Source organism: Hyla sarda, chromosome 3 (genome assembly GCF_029499605.1).
Source record: "Hyla sarda isolate aHylSar1 chromosome 3, aHylSar1.hap1, whole genome shotgun sequence".
In the NCBI taxonomy this organism is placed as follows: Eukaryota; Metazoa; Chordata; class Amphibia; order Anura; family Hylidae; genus Hyla; species Hyla sarda.
The window spans coordinates 118,880,086-118,903,423 of record NC_079191.1 but is presented as its reverse complement, the minus strand read 5'-3'; the positions used below and the strand labels follow the sequence as shown (position 1 = coordinate 118,903,423).

Here is a 23,338-nt window from a genome sequence, read left to right as displayed (position 1 = left end):
TACAGTATTGTGAACGTTCGTCAAGCTGCATAAAAAATAAGACATAACACTGATCATTTTTCAAACGGTCTCGGACATTCTTACCTAAGTTCATACATCTGCAAGCAGTTCAGGCCATTTCAAATTGTTGATGAATTATCCCCCGTTTCCTTGGCCTAATCCTTTTCATTTATTTATATTTTACAAAGAGAACATGAAAGGCAGCTCGTAAAAACCCAACTGCTTTTGATAAATCCTGTCATGGGCGCTTAATGGAACCTTGCAGGGTCCCCGATGAAAATGGATACCTGGTCAGAATGAAGACAGCAAATCGGAAAGCAAGCAGCTTGGTAACCTTCACTCCAGAGAAAACCTTTCAATGGGTAGCAGGGACTGAGTTACAACTTTGTTTTCATATTTTATTAGTGCTCTTCAGCGGAGTCCTATGTATAGAGGAGCTTACCTTACACAATACATTTCAGTGTCTTCTTATTTCCTTACACAGTGAAGCAATCCCTGTACATACAATGCATTTGTTATTAACTAAGGTCAATGCTGGATCACCTAAGACACAATGTAAACCCTACAAAGTGAGTGTGACCCCATTCTGACCGATATGTTAAACATCATATGCTTAAGGATGCCTAAGATAATTTAGTGGGGGAGATAAGAGCATTTACCGCATATGAAAGTCCTTGGAAGGTCTGGAAGAAAGCACAAAACAATCTGTAAACATAAAGTATGCTACTGTTCTGTTACTTAATCTGAAAGAGTCATCTCACCTTAGCCTTCTGAATTGCATTTTGCTAGATACCAATTGCAAATTGGTGCTGGAAAAAATAGAATTTCTGAACTGTTAAATGCTAGTATTTCACTGTTTATATTGAAAACACTTCCTGCATTGACCTTAAATGCATATTTTAGGACTTCATAATAAAGCTTTAGGGTAGGTTCACACGTGCAATTTTTTGCTGCAGATCTGCAGCAGAATTGCTGCTGCATTTTGCTGCCCATTTACTTCAAATCTGCAGCAGATTTGCAGCAAAAATATGCACGTGTGAACCTACCTTAAAATATAAATGTCTTTCTGCTTAAATCTTTATGGAGATGAAAAATCCTACTGAGGAATCAGGTTTTATACTGTCCATAGAAGTGTATGGAAAGTTGAGGAGGGAGACAGAGGTAAGAAGAGAGAGACACAGAGAAGCTGCTGAAAGCTATGGTGTTATATCTCCCCCAGTACTTGTTCACAGCTTTCACTGCTCATTACTGCTCTATAATGTTCTCCATCATGTAGTATGTGCCTTGTCACTGTCATTATTTCATATACCGGGGATAGGGTGTCTCACGGCTATCATACACTTTGTATTTTAATCAGTCATGCCAATGCTCAACTTTACTTTGTCTTTAGGCATTATAAAAAGAGCTATGCGAGCTATGGAAGGCAACTGCTGATGGCTGCTTTTAATTGTCAAATGGGGGTTCAATGGACCTTCATTATTTAGGAATTTAATCATCTAAGTAGCAAATGGGGTACATGCAGATCACAAGAGAATATGCGAGGTTAACTGATCAACTCTTATACCCTAGGTGTATTAGGGTGTATTCACACTGAGTAATTAAAGAGGAATTTACTTGAGTAATTCCTCTTGAATTCTCCGCTCCAAATGAAGCCACATCTCCTCTTCACATTGACTGCAATGTGTTTTACTCTTTCCTGTTTACACTACGGAAATACCACTCACGGAATTCCGACATGGAATTCCTTTCTGCTTGAAGAAAGAACATGTTCATTCTTCAAGCGGAATCCATGAGCAGGATCCAATAGAATTCAATGGTAAAAAAAAATTCCGTCCAACATCGTTTTCGCGCGGACAAAAAAAAAAAAGGGAAATTGTAATTGGTAGTTGTAGGCCAGGAAAAAAAAACAGTTCCTCCTATATTCCACGCAAATATCCATGCAAATTCTGCGTGACAAAAAAAAAAGAAATTCTGCAGCGGTCCTCAGCGTATCACCTATCTCAATAGAAATATATGATGCATACTTTGGTCACCTTATGAAATAGACCAGTGTGAAATCTAATATAATTTATTACAACATTAAAATCCACACATCTCATATAAGAAGCAGATGCCACAGGGCCCTTGTGGTGTTATAGTCTGCAAGTATATGTCCTTATTCACATATATTGTGATATGTGAATAAGAACAATTTTCAAAAAACAAATTGAAAAACAAATTGAAAAAAACAAACAAACTTTTTGGGGCTTCCGATTCTATGCAGTGCACTTTTCTGTAAAAATGACACCATATCTGTATTCTGTAGGTCCATTTGGTTACAAAGAAATCTAATTAATATAGGTTTTATTTTATTTTACCATTTTATTATATATATATAACTTCATGCAACAAAATTAGTACTGTATATGCCGGCGTATAAGACGACTTGGCGTATAAGACGACCCCAACTTTTACAGTTAAAATATAGAGTTTGAGATACACTCGCCGTATAAGACTACTCCTCCTACCGCGATGTACGGTACCTTGTAGTTCCCCCCACATTAGGTAGGCATCATGTTCCCCCACATAAGGTAGGCAGTATAGTTCCCCCCACATTAGGTAGGCAGTATAGTTCCCCCCACATTAGGTAGGCAGTATAGTTCCCCCCACATTAGGTAGGCAGTATAGTTCCCCCCACATTAAGTTGGCAGTTCCCCCACATTAAGTTGCCAGTTCCCCCACATTAGGTTGCCAGTTCCCCCACATTAGGTTGCCAGTTCCCCAACATTAGATTGCCAGCTCCCCCACATTAGGTCGGCAGTTCCCCCACAATAGTAGGCAGCTCCCCCACAATAGGTCAGGAGTTACCCCACATTAGGTCAGCAGTTACCCCACATTAGTAGGCAGCTCCCCCACATTAGTAGCAGTTCCCCCACAATAGTAGGCAGCTCCCCCACATTTGTAGGCAGCTCCCCCCACATTTGTAGGCAGCTCCCCCCACATTAGGTCAGCAGTTCCCCCACAATAGTAGGAAGCTCCCCCCACATTTGTAGGCAATTCCCCCACATTAGGTCAGCAATTCCCTCACAATAGTAGGCAGTTCCCCCACAATAGTAGGCAGCTCCGCCCACATTTGTAGGCAGCTCCCCCCACATTAGGTCAGCAGTTCCCCCACAATAGTAGGCAGCTCCCCCCACATTACATTGGCAGCTCCCCCCAACAGACATACAGCTTCCAGCCATATACAGTGTATGGCTGCAGGCTGTATGTCTGTACTGGTCTGCCCCCACAGTGTTCCGATCACCGCTCCTCCGGCCCGGGTCACCATCTACTGCTATGGCCTATGGACCATAGCAATAGGTGCCGGGAGCGGGGAATGGTGACCGGATCACTTAAGATAGCACGGCCGGTCACTCACCAGGCCCCGGTCGGCGCGCGTCCTCCTGCGGTCCTCCTGGTCCTGCGCTCCTCTGCCTCTATGGTTGTAGGCACGTGACGTCACTGACGTCCCGTGCGTACAACCATAGAGACGGAGGACCGGACCGCAGGAGGATCGCAGGAGAACGTCGGGGAATGGTAAGTGACCGGCGGACATCCTTATGTCCCGAAAAGATTTTTCGGGACACAGGGATGTCCGGCATAGGAATACCTATGATTATCTGCCAGGGCCGGCTCCGGTGTGGCTGCAGGCGGGGGCCGGCCAGAGCAGCTAAAAACGAATACTGTATAATAAAAACCAGGGGGCCTCCAGCTGTTGTAAAACTACAACTCCCAGCATGCCCGGACTGCCTTTGCCATGCTGGGAGTTGTAGTTTCACAACAGCTGGAGGCCCCCTGGTTTTTAGTATACAGTATTCGTTTTTACTTGCTCTGGCCGGCCCCCGCCTGCAGCCACACATGGGAGCCGGCCTGGGCAGATAATCAGAAGTTTTCCTATCCCGGACCTCAATACCCGGCGTATAAGACGACCCCTGACTTTTCAGAAGAAAAAAAAAAGCCGTCTTATACGCCGGGATATACGGTATGTGTAAAATTGTCATCTTCTGACCCCTATAACTTTTTTATTTTTCCATATACAGGGATGTATGAGGGCTCATTTTCTGAAGTTTTTCTTGGTACCATTTTCTTTATGGGACTTTTTGATCGCTTTTTATAAAAATTTTTAGGGTATACAAAGTGACCAAAAATACGTAATTTGGGATTTTTTTTACGTGTACGCCATTGACCGTGCAGTTTAATTAACATTATATTTTTTATAGTTCGGACATTTACGCACGCGGCAATACCACATATGTTTATTTTTATTAGGGTTACATATTTTTTATATGGAATTTGGGAAAAGGGGGGTGATGGAAGGGGTTAAAGGGGTTATCCAGTAAAAAACTTTTACATATAACAACTGGCTCCGGAAAGTTAAACAGATTTGTAAATTACTTCTATTAAAATATCTTAATCCTTTAAGTACTTATGAGCTGCAGAAAAGAACAACTTAACTTCAGCAGCTGAAAATTATTACAAGGATTAAGATTTTTTTAATAGAAGTCATTTACAAATCTGTTTAACTTTCTGAAGCCAGTTGATATAATAAGAAAAGTTTTTTCCTGGAATACCCCTTTAATGGGTGGTTTTTAACCTTTTTATTCATTTTTTTTATTTTTTACATTTGTTGTCACCTTAGGGGACTTTTAGGAGGAATCAGTAGATTCCTCATAGAGATCAATGTGGTTGTGCTGCGGGGGGGTGGTTTATTTGTCCCTTCAGACGTTGCTGTCAACTTTGACAGCAGCAATCTAAGGGGTTAATAGCCGCCCGCGGCAATCGCCGCATGTCAACTATTAACAGCAGCCCTCAGCTACAGGAATCAGCCTAGGGCCGGACGGTATGGCGAGCACACGCCATACACCGCTTGCCATTGTAGGACGTGTAGGCTCGTCCTTAGACGGAAAACCGTTAATGTTGTAATAAATTATATTAGATTGCACACTGGTCTACTGTATTTCTATAAGGTGACCAAAGTATACATCATACATTTATATTGAGATAGGTGATAGGCTGGGGACAGATAAATCTGTTTTTGGCTAAGTCTCCATTTGGTTTTTTGCACTGTGTTTTTAGGGATTAAAAAACGCCTGAAAAATCGCCAATGCAAGTGACGTCATCATGCGTTTTTTCTTGCATTTTTTTCTGGCGTTTTTTCCGGCGTTTTTTTCATTTGTGTGGAAATTGCACCTTGGCGTTTTTTTTTTTGGTACCCAAAATTTCTTGGGTACCAAAAAAAAAAAAGGATGCGGCAGTGATTGAAATTTTTTTATTAAACGCAATGTATATATTTTGTAACCCAATTTTTATTATTTTTTAATAAAGTGTGTGTTTCACTTTTTTTTAAAATACATTTTTAACATTTTTTATGTAGTACTACTACTCCCAGCATGGAACAGACTGTTCCATGCTGGGAGTGATAGTACCTGTACTATAGACATATATCGTCCATAATATAGCAGAGAAGCGAGCGGGTCTATACATCGCTCGCCTCTCTGCACTATACTTCGGCCACTGATGTCAACAGAAATTCATATTTCCCACCCAGAGCTGTGATTGGCCGGATGGTTTCAGCCAATCACAGCTCTGAGGAAAAGATGAATGAATGAGTGGCCGGCCCGGAGTACAGTGCAGGGATGCGAGCAATGTATATAGCCGCTCCATCTCTGCTATAGACAGGACGATCACAGAGGGTATCAGTAGTGACATCCACTGTGATGTGTCCTTAAGCAGGCACTACTACTCCCAACATGGAGTACACTCTGCTCCATGCTGGGAGCTGTAGTACCTGTATTAATAGACAGATCGCAGCAAGTGTAGATTCTGACACCCGCTGCGATCTGTCTATTAATGCAGGTACTACAGCTCCCAGCATGAGGCTGAGTGTGCTCCATGTTGGGAGTAGTATTACCTGCAGTTATGGAAAGATCACTGCGGGTATCACTCCTGACACCCGCTGTGATCCTCCTGTATAATGTATAGATGCAGCGACCGCTCTCCTATGGTCCCCTGCACGGCCGTATATCTACATATGTTCCTATTTCTCACAGAGAACTGTGATTGGCTGGAACCATCTGGCCAATCACAGCTCTGTGGGAATTATGAATAAGTGTAAATATACATCAGGGCAGGGCACCATAGAAGAGCGGCTGCCGCATCTATATATTATACAGTAAAATCGCAGCGGGCGATCTGTCTATTAGTACAGGTAGTACTACTCCCATCATGGAACAGTGTGTTCCATGCTGGGAGTAGTAGTACTAACTAAAAAAAATGTAAAAAATAAAGCAAAAAAGTGAAAAACACACACAATACATTTTTATAATTGTCGGCTACATTTGTATTTCCCCGCACACATAAATTGACCCCTGTATAAAAAGTAATAGTTTTTTTTTTCCATAATATACATTTCGTTAGATACAATTTTTTCCTTCACTACTGTATATTTTTGAAAAAAAATTTTTAATGGTACCCTACAAAATTTTATTAAAAACAGCTATCTGCATCACTTTTTTGGATCGCTAAAGTCCAAAAAAGATTAAAAACCGCCTGCAAAAATGCCAAAGTTAAAATCCACATAGCGTTTTTCTTGGCGTTTTCTCACTCCCATAGACTTCTATTGGAGCAAAACGCCACAATTTTGACAAAAAACGCCGGTTTGAGGGAACTACAGCATTTTTTTCAAAACGCCAAAGAGAGGAAAAAAATGCAGAAAAAGTGAAAAAACGCCAAAAGGATTAAAAAAACGCCAAAGTGAAAAAAATGCCAAAGTGGAATTGGAAATTTGCAATTTCTCATTGACTTATGACTTATTGACCAAAGAATTGGCGTTTTTCTTTGCATTTTGCAAAAAAAAAAAACAAGTGGAGACTTAGCCTAAGTCTAGGAATTTAATCATGCCTAACTACCATTGGTGGGAATGCTTCTTTAAAAGCATTCTCCAGAATTAAACAAAAATGTATTAATTACTAAATGTCCCTAACACTTATAATGTCTCATTAAAAATGGTAAATATAATATACTATAATATAAATATCATGTAGGTCCTCACACTTATTACTGCTGTCTACACATAGGTACTCTTCCTTTTGGTAGAGATTCTCATTTGTCTGGTAATCCCTAGTCATGTTTCAAGGATCTTCTATGAGTAGGACATTGACTGACAGGATAGCTACTTCTAATAGGTGACATTAGAGAACCAGCTTTATTGCTTTTGGGGAAGAAATAATAGTTTATTTTTCTTCCAGGGAGCACTGTCTTGTCTTTTAGACTCTCCATGCCAGCTAGCAGTCTCCACAAGGAGAAACATGACCCTTTCAGACCCACATCTCAGGCTTAGAGGATGGCTACTTCCAACAGGTAGCGCTATATAGCAAGGCTCTTCCTCCTGGGGGGAGCTGTTTTGGATTAAAGTATAAACATCAGATTATAATAGTACTATTCTCAGACAAGCTGCTGATATTGTTTTGTAAATATTTTTGAAGTTTATGAGCACTAGATACCGTATATACTCGAGTATAAGCCATCCTGAATATAAGCCAGGAAAAGTTATTGACTCAACTATAAGCCTAGGGTGGGAAATACATCATCCCCCCATGTCATCATCCCCCCTGTCATCATCCAGACCCCCGTCATTAACACCCCCGTCATCATCGCCCTGTCATCATGTCCCTGTCATCATCCCCCCTTCATCATCCCTCCCATTCATCATCCCCCCTTTATCATTACCCTGTCATCATGCCCCCCTTCATCATCACCGCCTGTCATCATGCCCCCCTTCATCATCACCACCTGTCATCATCCCCCCCTTCATCATCACCGCCTGTCATCATCCCCCTGCCATCATCCCCCCCCCCTTCATCATCACCGCCTGTCAATCCTTCCTCAGTGGTCTTCAACCTGCGGACCTCCAGATGTTGCAAAACTACAACTCCCAGCACTCTGGGCATGCTGGGAGTTGTAGTTTTGAAACATCTGGAGGTCCGCAGGTTGAAGACCACTGCAGCCTTCGTCATCATCCAGACCCCCCCCCCCTTTAGTTTTCTAATCACCTCCCCTCGGTGGGAAGGAAGGGTGGCCATCTATGCTGCAGGGACTGTCCGGTGGGGAGGGTTAATCGTTCTGGACTGTCCATCTTCACCGGGGGGGGCCCTCTTCTCCGCTCCGGGCCTGGCCCCGGACTAGTGATGTTGCCTTGATGACGACGCACAGGGACGCATGAACGTGCATTGTAGTTTTGCAACATCTGGAGGTCCGCAGGTTGAAGACCACTGATGAAGGGATTGACAGGCGGAGAGTTCACTCGAGTATAAGCCAAAAAATCGTGCTGAAAAACTCGGCTTATACTCGAGTATATACGGTATATGTGAGATATTTATCTAAACCTCCTATCAATGGTTCCATTATATCAGCTTGTTCTCAACAGGGAAGTGTGAAGAACAGATCAAGTATATAAAGTGTACATATGTACACGGTTTATTTACCAAATATGTTTGAACTTTGTATTATTTTTAGCAAGTTTTATAGTTTCAGTCTTCACCTCTAATTTAGCATTTTCAACATCTTCTATGTGTCTCCATAAATGCTCAAAATACCTTGAAAGCACAATGACTGGAAAGCCTCCAACGAAAGCTCATTGATGAAAAGTGAAGTCTCAATTTGAGTGATAGCTGAGCCTATATCTCTCTGTATAACTTTCCACTGACCTCTGCCATTAAGTAAGCAATTAGACAAAATTAAAGTCCAATATAATCAGTGGCTTTAGTTGATGCTCCAATTAGGAGTTCAATTCTATTAGTATAACAAGCCTAAATGAGATGGTTATGAAGGAAGATAAGTAGACGCACACTCAATGTTTGGCCAGATTCCTGACAAATAATGCTATTTACAGAATTAACCCCTTCACCCCTGACAATGACAACAGAGGAATTTAGTGTTTTACAGGAGTCGTAAGTGTATTAGTCAGTCAACACAACAAAATAACTTCCCACTCTAAGATTGAGAAAGAACAGTGATAGAAAAATAGACGGGCATATTTAAAGTGGGTGATATTTGAATATAGTCATATAGGACAGCACTACCCAAAATTAATACTGTCTGTGCTGAAAAGACAGATATGTAGACTTCAACCAAATAATATCACCATACAGTACCATAATACTTCCTTACAGTGCATAAATGAAAGCAGGCACAATACCATAATACTTCCATACAGTGCATTACAACCATACAGTATCCTACTACTTCAATACAGTGTGTAAATAATACCACTATACAGTATCATAATACTTCCATACAGAGCATAAATAATAACACTATGTATAGAAATGATAGCACGGCACTCACCCCTTTCCAGTTTTATTTTCGTTCACGGTGCGGTGCATACAAAGATCACGCCAGTACAGTGGGAGCGGGGAGAGACAGGAAAGTGGGCTCAGCGGAGCCCGTGCAGCAACGTTTCGCGGTAAAAACCAAGCGGTTTTTACCGCGAAACGTTGCTGCACGGGCTCCGCTGAGCCCACTTTCCTGTCTCTCCCCGCTCCCACTGTACTGCCGTGATCTTTGTATGTACCGCACCATGATCGAAAATAAAACTGGAAAAGGGTGAGTGCCGTGCTATCGTTTCTAAACAAAGTATCTATATCTCTGGCTAAGCACTGAGCACCACACACAGTAACAGTACAGGATTCCTGATTATATGCTATCAGCCTGCAATACCCAGTGCCGAAAACTATCTTCTTTGCAGTCTATCCATAAATAATAACACCATACAGCACAATAATACTTCCATACAGAGCATAAATAATAACACCATACAGTACAATAATACTTCCATACAGAGAATAAATAATAACTCCATACAATACCATAATACTTCCATACAGAGCATAAATAATAACACCATACAGCACAATAATACTTCCATACAGAGCATAAATAATAACACCATACAGTACAATAATACTTCCATACAGAGCATAAATAATAACACCATACAGCACAATAATACTTCCATACAGAGCATAAATAATAACACCATACAGTACAATAATACTTCCATACAGAGCATAAATAATAACTCCATACAATACCATAATACTCTCATACAATACATAAATAATACCACCATAAAGTATTATAATACATTTGTGCAGTGCATAAGTAATACGACCATACAGAACCTTTATACTTTCAGTGCATAAATAGTGCATCATATTGATTATTTACATATACACACCTATATGAATGCCATATATACTATACATAAACACCATGCATATTTATATACACATATACATGAAAAACAGTTTTTAACAACCTTTCTCAATCTTTCAAATGTTTTAGCACTTCTTATCAAATTACACCTAATATTGTATTGATTTTCGGTAATGATCAGTGAAGATACGCTAACAGATCTTCTGCATGGAATACACTAAAAGGGTAAGTTCACGTTGCTGTTATTTGTCTTGTGAGATTTAGAAATAATTTACTGCAAAACAATTGTACTACAAAATGTTCAGGAGTGTGTTGTCATGTGTTGGGAATGGCAGCTAGGGGTTGGTTCTGTTACTTTTATGCTTTGTTGTTGGGTGCAGGCAAAGACAATGGAAACGGCCCAGTAGCCCACAGTCAATGAAGAAACTAAAAAGCTGGAAAGAGGCCGGATGTTACAGGAAGAATATGGTCCACAACATACTTCAAGATGCACAACACATAATTCAAAATTATTTTGAAATCCTTAATGAAGCCAATTATTTTTTTAAATTGCCTCCTTAGTGTCAAAATTTGAAAGTTGTTGAAAATCTGAATATATATCTCAAAGAAACACGTTTTATATGGAGAATATATGTCCACTTCAAGATCAAGGTCAACTGGATGACATTATGTTCTCTTTTGATTCTTTTCAGATTCAGTGATACACGTGCAAGAGAAATGAAATGTGGGAATGTGCAAGAACTTAACAAACCACTCGTCAGAGTATTGTCTACATTTTTGGGCAAAAGTGCAGAAGAAAAAAACTGTACAATCTGAATGGGTCAAATGGGACATTCAAAGTAATAAATTGAATCAGACTACTAAAGGGCCGTTTCCTTTAGTAAAAAGGGAGCGACATAAAAACTATGTATAAATAAATAGAGTAGATTAAAGATGAATACAGAGGGCTTCCGCTGTGTTTAGAAGAAGAAAGATTTGTACACCAAACTAAAAGGGGATTCTTTACTGTAAGAGCAGTGAAACTATGGAACTTCCTGATAAAGGAGGTGGCCATAGAGAACTCTCTAGAAAACTTTAAAAGGGACTTGAATGTATTTCTGAAGAGTAATAATGTTACAAGTTATATCCGCTTGAATCTGGATAAGGGTCATTGATACAGGGATTTACCCTGATTGTCAGGTTTGGAATCAGGAAGTATTTGTTTTTCCTAAGGTGTAGAAAATTGGGATTGTTTGCCTTCCTCTGGATCAATACTGCAGGATAATAGGCTGAAATAGATGCACACGTTTTTTTTTTTTTTGTTTTGTTTGTTTTTTAAACCTTAAAGGGGTACTCCAGTGGAAAACAAATGTATTCAAATAAACTGGCTCCAGAAAGAGTTATAAAGATTTGTAAATTACTTCTAAATAAAATTTTTTATCCTTCCAGTACTTATCAGCTGCTGTATGCTTCAGTGGAAGTTGTGTAATTCTTTCCAATCTGACCAAAGTGCTCGCTGCACAGTGCTCTCTGACCTTTTTAAGGGTTAGAAACTGTTCAGAGCAGGAGAAAATCCTGACACGGACAGAGATGTCAACAGAGAGCACTGCGGTCAGACTGGAAAGAACTACACAACTTCCCCTGGAGCATCCAGCTTCTGAGAAGTACTGGTACTGGAAGGATTAAGATTTTTAAACAGAAATCGTTTACAAATCTGTATAAATTTCTGGCATCAGTTGACTTAAAAACATTTTTTTTTCCACCAAAGTGCCCTATTAAAACAATGTTAGTATGTAACTTTTGTGGATTCAAATGGCCAAAATACATATTGTTTGTGAACTTTATTTTAAAAAGGTATGTGAATGCCAAGCCAAGGGGATATAAACCAGGTTCACACCCACTTACCTGTACAAAAACTCATTTTTATAAACTCACCACGTGTCAATCATGTCTATATGTAGTTGTATCACAAAGATATAATACAATTATAAGGAATACTATTACAGATAATTTCATGATTCGACTTACTGTATGTGGCAGTGTTAAGCCTATTTGTATGTATATCAATTTATTTCAGGTGGGGATTCATAGTGATGGTCATAGTGATGCTGCTGTATATTAAAGGGATTGGTCACTTTTTTGGGAAATCATTGCCCTGAGTATAATGTGGGGCACAGCTCCATCCCCATTGGTGCCCAGCCCCTGTATGCAGCTGGACGGTCAGTCATTTGTAAAAAGTTTTATATGTTGTAGATCTTTTTACATTGGGACACTCTCTAATATACCTACTTATAAAAATTCCAATGTTTATATAAAAAAAAAAAAATGATGTTATAGTACCAGCCACTCGGGCTCCTAATTTTGTACAACTTGATGTCCTGCCCCCTGGCCAAGTAAAACTGTCTCATACAGCGGCCTGGTGAAAACAACAATCAGGAAACTCGGGTAAGACCTTCTCATCTCCGTTCAGTGCTCCCAACCAATCAATATGTCAGGCGAGCACGGTACACGGCTTCTCTCTACGCCTGGCTTAAACGAGCATCAGGAGCGCTAAACTGATACCCAGTTGTGTCATGTCTGCTGGAGAACGGCCCATCCTCTGTTATGAAGCTCAAAGACAGTGAGCATCATAAAATTGCCAAAACAAAGGTAAATATTGCCCGATTTTGGGAAAAAAAAACTGCTTTGAAAAGGGGAATCGGGCAGGCAAGTTTTAAATTTTACATCTTAAGTTCTCTTTAAGTTAGGCGTTTAAGCTTTTTGACTTTATGTATTCACAAAATTATACAACAATAAAGTGATCAGTATATTTTAACAAAACTAACAACTAACATTAATATAATCTGTCAACTAGAATCTGACACATTAACTATCAAATGAAGCTGAAGTTTTGCATTACCATGGACCAGAAAATTGGTAAAAATGACTAAAGACAGTACCTGCAGGAGAACAAGCCATATTTCATATGCAATGAGAATAAGATCCTATTCCGGGTGTGTACTGAGAAAACAGCCAGGGCAGCAGTGTTTTACCTCAGGAAGCCTGGGTCAAGCCCTGACGTGGGTCTTGTGTGGATTCATTTTAGGGCTCATGCTCTGTGTCTGAAAAGAAAAACAGAGGACGGGGCGATGTCAGGCCAATTTTAACAGGTCGTGTTTTAACAGCTCAAGTCGTGATGAGGTTTAACGCTTCATAATTTTTCGCCTGTTGCTGAGTGTCATGAATGTTTCTTTCACTTGTAACTTTCCATTTCTATCCCTGCCACAAAGCTTTCACACATGTACTGAGCATGTTCCATTTTTTACAGTGTAAAGTGTTTCATGATTTAGGTATTTACCCGCATACTGTAGCCTCTTCTTTTAAGCTCTTTAACCCAGGCGAATGCTCCAGTGATAGAACCGTTTTACTCATATTTTGGTACAGTTAACCATAACTACTTATTTCCAGGCCAACCCTATTTATATGTCTAAGCCTATAATCCCTTAAATCTAAATGCATGTAGTCCCTGGCAGCAAAGGGCTTGAACAAGTTTTCAGGATAACTCTTATGTCTAAATTCTTAAATGTCATGTATAGAGATGAGCGAATTTTTGAAAAATTAGATTTGGCCGATTCGCCGAATAAAAAAAAAACATAATCGATTTGATCCCAAGAAATTTTTGGCAAATTTTTATTACTATTGTATTTTAATGATGAGCTTAATAAAGTGTGTGTGTTTCACTTTATTTTTTATTTTTTTACGTAGTAGTACCACTCCCAGCATGGAATAGACTGTTCCATGATAGAAATAGTAGTACCTGTACTAATAGACGGATCACCCCGGGTGTCACTCCTGACACCCGCTGTGATCGTCCTGTATAATGTATAGATGCAGGCGGTTTTCTTGCATCTAGATAGGATGATCACATCGGGTGTCAGGAGTGACACCTGCTGTGATCTGTCTTTAACTGCAAGTACTACTGTTCCCAACATGGAGCACACTCTGCTCCATGCTGGGAGCTGTAGTACCTGCATTAAAGGGGTATTCCAGATTTTTTTTATTTGACTATGCTACAGGGGCTGTAAAGTTAGTGTAGTTCAAAATATTGTGTATGTACCTGTGTGTGACAGTTTTCTCACAATTCTTCTGTGATTTTCACCCCAATATTTATTTTTAACAGCATACAAAATGACTGTTGTCTCAGATCTTTCCCAGGTTACAATGCGGCCGAGACCTGACTCACTAGTCAACTGATGACAGGGAGCCTGTCTGCTTCAATGGGTGGAGCGATCGCTTGGTGGGAGAGAGAGAGCAATGTGCAACTAATGCAACAGCTGGAGGCACCCTGATTGAAAACCACAGGTCTTTTGAATGGATACAGCTCATTTATGTTTCAATGGGTGGGGTGGCTGATGTGTGGGAAGGAGGAAAATGGAATTGTGGGATTTTTAGTTAAAAAAAAAGAAAAGTCTAACTGGAAATACCAGTTCAAAAAAAGCTAGCCACAATGTTATGGTAATCAGATCAGTCCAATATAGAAGGTACCTGACACTGCTACTTCACATATGGGAATACTAACTCAACTCCTGCAGCTGCATGACCATTCAGGTGCTCACATATAAAATGAAGTATATATATCCGGTTCAGAGATGTAGAAAAAATGGAGCACTCACCCGGTCTTGGTGTACAAAAACTTCTTTGTTGCATCAAATAAATCTTGGCGTTTTCATGGAGTGAGGGAGAGCGGACAGGAACAGGGTAGTGGGGAAGTGGGATGGTAATCTCACAACATAGCCATTTAGCCCCAAGACAAGCGCAGATCCTTCCTAAGCATGTCGATTACTGTCTGCCAGGTACGTACTAAAATCACCTTATGGTGGATAACCCCTTTAATAGACAGATCGCAGCGAGTGTTACTTCTGACACCTGATGCGATCATCCCGTATAATGTATAGATGCAGGCGGTCGGTCGCTCTTCTATGGTCCCACTGTAGTATGAGTATATGCCGCATATATACCTATTATTCTTACTTCCGGCAGAGAGTTGTGAGTGGCTGGAACCATCTGGCCAATCGCAGCTCTCTGCGGGAAATATGAATAAGTGATTTGAATTTTATTAACATCACTGGCGTATAGTGCAGAGATGTGAGTACAGGAGAAAGCCACTCCATCTCTGCAATAGAAAGGACAATCGCATTAGGTATCAGGAGTGACACTCGGGGGGATCTGGCTATTAGTACAGGTACTACAGCTCCCATCATTGAACAGTCTGTTCCATGCTGGGAGTAGTAGTATATAGAATTGTTATAAACACACTGGGGCCAATGAGTTAGTATAAACACACTAGGGCCAATTAATTATTATAAACACACTGGGGCCAATGAATTATTATAAATAAGCATGGAAGGCAGACATTTGGAGGTCAAATTAGTAGTTTAAAAACGCTCCTCGGTGGCGGCCATTCAGGGCTCGCGGCAGGAATTTAAAAGTGAAAGTAAAAATACACTGTACATCGCAGGGGATCGGCGCATATCGCCTGCTCCCCTGTTTAATAACTTCTGATCGCATCGGGTCTCAGAAGTGAGAACCGGTGTGATCAATCCCTCAGCCCATGTACTACAACCCCCATCATGTAACAATGTCTGTTCCATGATGGGGGTAGTAGTAAAAACACTAATGTAGCCACCCCAGCCACCAGCAGACTCCCCCAGCCAGGGTACTACTCCCATCATGGAAACAAGTCTGTTCCATAATGGGAGAATTAGTCCCAGCTGTGCTAGTCTGTAGGCAGAGGTGTTAAAATGGCCATAAAAAAATGGTACATGACAGATGTTATAACGGGTCTTAATGGATAAATATGCCCGTTATTTTGAAGGACATCATTCAGCCATTAGCATCCGTTATTTCATCCGTTATTATTCATCCGTTTTTTTTATTTTTTATTATACAATACAAAAAAATGGATGTTTAATAATGGATAAATACTGACAGTGTAAAAGCAGCCTAAAATGTAGACTCCATTCTTGGGTGTATAAAAAATTATAAAGCCACCAAAAAGTAAATAAACGTTAATGTAAATTTTTAAACAGGGATCAATTTATATGAAGAAATTTGTCATTTCAAATTGATTCTCTCATCTCTAGTCATATACATAGATTTCATTAGCTAACAGCAAGGGCAATGTTAGGGGTATGACCAATAGAAAAAACTCTTCTTTCCTGTTTTCCTCACAATTAAGGCTCTTATGAATTTTAAGTATTATGGCCACCATTCTTAATGGAGCCTTAAGGCTAGGTTCAGACTACGGAATCTCCGGGCAGAAAATTTCCGCCCAGAGATTCCGAGATCCGCCTGCGCCGACTGAATTAGTCGCCGCTAGAACCGAGCGGACACTGCAGTCTCCTATAGACTGCTATGTATTCCGCTCGGATTTCCGCCTGAAGAAAGAGCAACCCCTTTCTTCAGGCGGAAATATTCTAGCGGATTTTCCGCTTCACAAATTCCGAAGTGTGAATTTGTGAACGTAAAACCATTCACTACACTAGACATTTTAGCAAGCGGAATTTCTGACGGAAATTTTACGTCTGAATTTCTGTCGGAAATTCCGTAGTCTGAACCTAGCCTAACAGCTATGATCAAGAGCCTATGTATAAATAGAGGAAGCCTTTGCAGCTGCTTTAGGGTGTTTGGGGAGGGGGCTTATTCCTAATTTGTTGTCATCAACTAAATGATTCTTCATACATTTTTTTTTCTGAGCATAACAATGTATTGCAAGAAACAGACATGGATCATAATGCTTTTATTGAATATATATTTTACTGACTGAAAAATTGGTTAAAGGGTAATTCCAGAATTTTTTTTTCTTCACCCATTGAGCCCATAGTTCCTAGTTAAAATACTGTGTAATAGGCTTGAATTACCGCCACACATCACTTTGTCCTGCTTTTACATATGGGAACCACACCCAGAAGTGCTGTAGTGCAAGTCTTTTTATTTTACTGTTGTCACTGACCTTTCCCAGCATTCCATGTGCCTGGTTACAATATGTCATGAGTCACATGATCTCCAGGGGTGTGGTTATGCTGCAGTGGGTGGGAGGATAGCAGGGTGGAAGGGACTTACTAAAGCAATGATGTCTGCCCACCCACTGCAGGATTGCCACCACCTTGGAGACCATGTGACCTTTGACATATTGTTTCTGGCCGCATAGAATGCTGAGTAAGCTTGGATACAACAGGAAAATAAAAGACTTGCACTACAGCACTTCCTGGTGTGGGTCTTGTGCATGAAAGTTGGACAAAGTTGAATACAGAAATAATAGAAGCATGTTACACAGTATTATAACTTACCTTCATGGGCTCAAGGGCCAAAGCACACAAATACATAACACTGTTGTTATGGTGTAATAAATCTTCAACCTTTTTGAAGCATACCAGACCTCTCGTATTTTTCTTTGACCACATTACCCCTGTTTGGATTTCAGTTCCAGTTTAACATACTGGTGAGTAATTTTCAGAAAAAGGAATGTGTCTTTTGCTGACTTCCTTGGATCTTCCTTTAAGTGTAAATATATAGACTTTCATATACTTAAAGGGGCACTCCACCACTAGACAGCTTATCCCTTATCCAAAGGATAGGGGATAAGATGTCAGATCGCCACGGACCTGCTGCTGGGGAACCCCGGGATCCCCGCTGCGGCACCCCGCTATCATTACAGCACAGAGCGAGTTCGCTCTGTGCATAATGACGGGTGATACAGGGGACGGAGCAGCGTGACGTCATGGCTCCGCCCCTCGTGACATCATGGCCCGTCCCCTTAATGCAAGTCTATGGCAGGGGGCATGATGACCGCCACGCCCCCTCCCATAGACTTGTATTGAAAGGGGCGGACCGTGATATCATGAGGGGCGGAGCTGTGACGTAACAATGCTCTGGCCCCTGTATTGCCCGTCTTTACGTGCAGAGCGAACTCGCTCTGTGCTGTAATGATAGCGCAGTGCTGCAGCGGGGATCCCGGGGGTTCCCAGCAGCGGGACCGCGGCGATCTGACATCTTATCCCCTATCCTTTGGATAGGGGATAACATTTCTAGGGGCGTAGTACCCCTTTAATAGACATGAAATATCTATGTGACAGTATGTAACAAATTGTTATGGAAGAGGGAATTGGAAGATTTCTAGGGCTGTTGGGTAGTAACTGTATTCTCAGAGAGCAAAAAGAAATGCAATATATTTTAACAAAAACTATTATTTTTCCAATGCAATAGATGTATGCTGGATTTAATATGTGTTTGGCTGTTGGTTTGGTTTTTGCCTAAAGGAACCATTTACCTACTGGAGTATTGGGCCAAAATCCCTGCTACAGTGTGTGCAAACCTGGTCAAGAACTACAGGACATGTTTGATCTCTGTTGTTGCAAACAAAGGTTTCTGTACCAAATATCAAATATGTACAAAAGTTATGCTTTTCTGATGCATCAAATACTTATGTCATGCAATAAAAGGCATACAAATGATACAATGTGATTTTCTGGATTTTTGTTTTTGGATTTTGAGACGGAATGTTTCTCACAGTTGAAGAGTACCAATGATAAAAAATTACAGACCTCTACATGCTTTGAAAGTAGGAAAACCTGCAAAATTGGCAGTGTATCAAATACTTGTTCTCCCCACTGTATATAAACAATAGTGTAAGGAAAATAGCTTGTTAAGAAATGAAACCATAAATATGGATGTTTACCATGCATAATACTGGTTATCAATGGGGAATGTAAAGATTTGGCTGCAGACCATCAAATAACCCATTAGAAGGAATAATGATAACTTGATAAGGATACAAGAAATACACCATCAATATTATGCAGATGGTTTTCTCCAGTAGGCTTGACAAAAAATAAGGAAAACATTTAAAATACAACTCAAAAAATGATACATGTTTTGCTTCCAGTGTTCTGAAAGCAATTTCCAGTTATATAAAAATGAAATAAAATCATAAAAAAGTTGTACTTACCATTTAGATCTCCTGTAACTTCTGTGCCACTGAATCTTTGTTGTTTTGTCTTTGTTTATTACTCTGCAGTAAAGACTCGTCTTCTCTACCCATAACCATGGTGGGGAACTAGGAAGCCATCGGCATAGGATCAGTGGGGATTTATGGTAGTTATAAATTCTGTTTATTTTAAACATACTGGGCTGGAAAATGTAAAATGTTAACACTACAATTTGTGTTCTTTGCTTAGTTATAACTAGATTGAATTTTTTACTTTATATTTTTTAACAGCCTTCGTTTGAATCTTAGCAGATTTAGTGATGAACTGAGTTTCCAAACGACAACAAAGTTATTTTGGATGTTAGCTTCCACAACTATTAGTGCCATGATAACTGTCGCTACCAATACTTTACTGCTATTACTAATTGGAATATGATTCATTACAATATAAATCTAAACATATGGAATATTGGATAATCTCTTTACCATGATCGGAGACATAAAACAAAAAAAGTCACAAAGTCATGGTTTTATGAAGAAAGGAAGGTGGAGATGGCAGGTTCATTGTTCATAAAAATGACATAGATGTCTATTAGTTAAACACAGTTACTTGTGGAATTCTACTGAGTGACATAACTCAACGTATGACACTGCATTCCTATTCTGTCAAAGAACACCTGTTACCTACATCTAGTAAACATGAGGATTTCATTATGATAGGATTGTCTCACATCATTGGGCTGAAAACCTTTGACACCTGGCCCTATACATAGAGATGACTGTCAGACGAGCTGGGACAATGTTTATGTTCTGTTATGATCAGAATGTATATATTCATATACAATGATCCCTCAACTAACAATGGCTTCAACATACAATAGTTTCAACATACAATGGTCTTTTCTGGACCATTGTAAGTTGAAACCAGACTCAACATACAATGTACAGACAGTCCAGATCTGTGAAACGCGTCAATGGCTGGAAGAACTGACCAATCAGAATGGGCATTTCACTGGTATAACCCCTGTATTACTGAAGTGTATGCACTGACTGGTGTCTGGTAGTGCCCCCTACAGTACAGGGAGGTATTACATGTTCTGTACTCTTTACCTGTGCCAGGGTTAGCTGCTCCTTCGGACACCAGGTGAGGACGGCTCCATGTTACTTTTTTGGGACACTTTGTGTACTGTACAGGACCCCGAAGAAGCTCCTGTCCTCTACATAGACCAGTGTTTCCCAAGCAGGGTACCCACAGCTGTTGCAAAACTACAACTCCCAGCATGCCCGGACAGCGGCCCGGACAGCCTTTGGCTGTCCGGGCATGCTGGGAGTTGTAGTTTTGCAACAGCTGGAGCCACTCTGGGTGGGAAAGAGTGAAAAAGACAGTGAGTACAGCTCCCAGCAGATCTTTATTACTTTTATATGTAAGGATTTGCTTTATCTATATTAGTTATCTACTTATTTTTCTTTCATTCTCACTTTTTCCTATTTTTGGATGACATTTTGGTGGCTTCAGAACCAATTACCAGGTATCCATAGACTTATGGTCTCAACATACAATGGTTTCAACATACAATGGTCGTCCTGGAACCTATTAATATTGTATCTTGAGGGACCACTGTACTGTAAGCTCTTGAAAACAGGGCCCTTGCTCAATCAGTGTCGTATTATTGTTCTTATTTGTATCCTCAAAATGTTAAAGTGCTGTGTAGTTTGTTGGCGCTATATAAATAAATATTTACTACTATTATTATTATTACAATGCCTACACACAAAAATAAGACAAGTAAGATAGATGGATGTGTCTGTTTTTCCTGCCTGTGGACATTTGTTATAGTATGGAGATGAAATGGCAATATTATCCATTTTACTATACACCTGAATAGCCTAATGTAGCTAAATATGGGATATTGCTTGGCTCCTGAAATCAGCAGCAAAGGGGATCTCCAGCTTTAAAATATTTTCAAAAATGGGTAGATTGGCTTAAAAAAATAAAATAAGTAAGTGATACTCATGTCACCATTCCCACATAGACGAATGCCAGCTAAGCAAATAACTGGCCACAGCAATGCCCGTTGAATAAATATTTATATTTATGAGCAAATAAAGACTAGCAGGCACCTGGTGAGCATCAGAACAGCGACGGCAAGGGATTGGCAAGGTGAGTATTGGTTGTTTTTTGAGTCACAATTTGTTTTACCTCTATTTGACGTCACACAGTGAGAGAATTTCTAACATCCTGTCTTTTTTGATGTTTGCTCTTTATTTATTCATATTAATAGAGTTGTGTCCAGTCCAAAAATTGTTGTTCTTTATATCACATTGTATGATCATCTGCCCTGACTTCAACATTGCTTTTTTACTTTCTTGCTACACCAACTCTTCCTGAAATATAGGTATTTTACTATTTGGTGGACTATCTGTATTTTTCGCAGATTTGTCAAATAGGTGAGAATATGATTCACACCCCCTTAGCCTAGAATTCATACCACTTTTTGTGCTTAAGTTCCTGCCCATCTGACAGTTCAGTGAAAAGTAGAGATAGTCAATCAAATGATAAAACGCTACAACGTAATATAATAAACTCTTTTTTTTTATTGACCTAAGTATCTGTGCAGTGCTGGATCGGTAGTAGCTGAAAGATTGTTAGTAGCTTAAAGTAAGATATAAATGTAAATGTTTTCCTGAAAAAGGAAGATTGAGAGGGTCACTTGTGTTTCTTTAGATTGTTCCCCCTTTAATAAGAAATGAGCCTCCATAACGTGCAGGTGCACAATATCATGGTAGTACTTTACTCTAAACAGCAAACCAGTGGATATTGCTTTCATATGAGACCTATTACGAAGCATAAACACATTTCTTGATGACATCCTATTCTTTTCCGTTCTCACTTTAGGAGAGAACTCCAATTACTGAAGAGGAAACTAAGAATGTAAAATTGCATTGAAGTGATGTTGATACTTACAATTAAAATATACACTCACATAGAAAAGTCATTGGAAAGGCAATTTTCCAAGATTCAGTTGCAAAGTGTTGAACAGGCAGCAAATGGTTGTTTGCAATCATTTCACTGTTTATACAACACATTTTAGTTGGTGTTATGACAAAAGGTCTACATGAACTATTTTGCTGTTGACACAGCATGCCATCATTAAAACGGGCCGAGGAGATAGAGTAGTTGTTGATTTTCAACTTGAGAAGGTTCTCAGATGCAGAGCTGATGATGTCACCGGAGAAAATGAGATGTTCTGCCAAGGTATTGTACATGCCGATCTAGGAAAACTGGGAAGTTTTCTTTTTTACTGACAGTACAAGTGAAGACGTCAGATTTTTTTCATTCATTATGTTATTTTATTCTTGGTCTCTACTTGATTTATACTTTGTTTACAATTAAGGCCAACCCAGTACATGAACTGTGACTAAAGGACTGAAACATCCTGTGTTGGTATACACTAGAGATGAGCAAACTTACAGTAAATTCGATTCGTCACAAACTTCTCGGCTCGGCAGTTGATGTCTTATCCTGCGTAAATTAGTTCAGCCTTCAGGTGCTCCGGTGGGCTGGAAAAGGTGGATACAGTCCTAGCAAAGAGTCTCCTAGGACTGTATCCACCTTTTCCAGCCCACCGGAGCACCTGAAAGCTGAACTAATTTATGAAGGAAAAGTAATCAACTGCCGAGCCGAGAAGTTCGTGACAAATCAAATTTACTATGAGTTCGCTCATCTCTAGTATACACCTATCAGTCATAACATTAAAACCACTGACAGCCTAACAACATTGATTGTTTTGTTACAACGGCACCATAAATGGGGTGGGATATCTAAGGCAGCAAGTGGACAGTTAGTTCTTGCAGTTGATGTGTTGGTAGCAGTGTAAGGCTCTGACCACATTGTGATGCCAAGATGATTGGATCAAATAATCTAACTCTAAAATGGAAAGGCTTGTGTTTGTGTGTGTGTGTGTGTGAAGGGGGGAGGGAGGTATCCAAGTATACAGTGCCTAGTCTCCACCAACCAAGGAAAGACAACTGGTAATAGGGTCATGGGCATCAAAGTTAGTGGGGAGCAAAGGCTAGCCTGTCTAGTCCTATCCCACAGAAAAGTTACAGTAGCACAAATTGCTCAAAACATTTCTGTAGGCTATGATAGAATGGTGTCAG

General features: G+C 40.0%; 2 long non-coding RNA genes across 2 annotated transcripts; one reads left to right on the top strand and one right to left on the bottom strand.

Annotated features, from left to right (window-relative positions):
- Positions 1 to 230: 230 nt before the first annotated feature.
- LOC130360614 (uncharacterized) lies at positions 231 to 11,059 on the top strand. The gene is made up of 4 exons (XR_008890734.1): positions 231 to 329; positions 7,266 to 7,377; positions 10,363 to 10,458; positions 10,926 to 11,059. It is a non-coding gene; the product is annotated as an uncharacterized LOC130360614 (long non-coding RNA).
- A 2,100-nt stretch (positions 11,060 to 13,159) lies between these two features.
- Positions 13,160 to 19,769, bottom strand: LOC130360615 (uncharacterized). Its single transcript, XR_008890735.1, has 3 exons — positions 19,664 to 19,769; positions 19,199 to 19,306; positions 13,160 to 13,313 (listed from the first exon to the last, which is right to left on the bottom strand). It is a non-coding gene; the product is annotated as an uncharacterized LOC130360615 (long non-coding RNA).
- Positions 19,770 to 23,338: the final 3,569 nt, after the last annotated feature.